The sequence below is a fragment of the Monopterus albus genome, unplaced genomic scaffold (assembly GCF_001952655.1).
Source record: "Monopterus albus unplaced genomic scaffold, M_albus_1.0 scaffold40.1, whole genome shotgun sequence".
In the NCBI taxonomy this organism is placed as follows: domain Eukaryota; kingdom Metazoa; phylum Chordata; class Actinopteri; order Synbranchiformes; family Synbranchidae; genus Monopterus; species Monopterus albus.
In genome coordinates this window covers 4,894,955-4,895,689 of record NW_018127920.1, presented here as the reverse complement: position 1 = coordinate 4,895,689, position 735 = coordinate 4,894,955, and the positions used below count along the sequence as shown (strand labels likewise).

Sequence of the window (735 nt, the reverse complement as noted above, 5' to 3'; positions counted from 1 at the left end):
CAAATTACTCCAGAATTGTGAGTTTTAAAAGTAGCTTTAGATAGGGGTGTAAAGGGTGTTTCAAATTGTGTTGAAATGATGAGGACTTAGGACACTTCTGGAAGAAGGTCAAATAAGGAAATATGGCTGTCCTGTGTAGAAATGATTGAACAAACAAAAATGTGTTCATAAACTGGTAATTCCAAATGATCAATTAGGACTGTCACAGAAGAGGGCTGCTTAGCAAACAACAGCAGAACTGTGAATCTGACAAAATGCCAACAGGGAAATGGTGAAAAACCTCCCTGGGAAAGCCTATGCCAGGGTGCTGGAAAGGAGGCTTCAACTGACTGTCAAACCTTGGATCCAGGAGGAACAATGTGGATTCTGTCCTGGCCGTGGAGCAGTGGAGCAATTCTTTACTCTTGCAAGGTTACTGGAGGGATCTTGGGAGTTTGCCTATCCAGTCTACATGTGGACTTGGAGGACTATGACTGGGCCCCTTATGGCATCTTGTGGGGGGTACTTCAGGAGTATGGAGTACCAGGGCTGCTGCTATGAGCCATCTGCTCCTTGTATAACCAGAGTGAGAATATTGTGTCTGCATACTTGGCAATAGGTCAAACATGTTCTCATTTGGTGTTGGTCTCCATCAAGGTCGTCCATGGTCACTGATCCTGTCTGTGATTTTCATGGACATGATCTGGAGGCACAACTGGGGGGAGGTCCGATTTGGGAACCTCAGAACTGCATGTC

At 45.4% G+C, this 735-nt stretch overlaps 1 protein-coding gene across 2 annotated transcripts in view; it reads right to left on the bottom strand.

Annotated features, from left to right (window-relative positions):
- top3b (DNA topoisomerase III beta) overlaps window positions 1-735 on the bottom strand; it is a 32,107-nt gene that overhangs the window by 1,558 nt on the left and 29,814 nt on the right. The window lies entirely within an intron of this gene.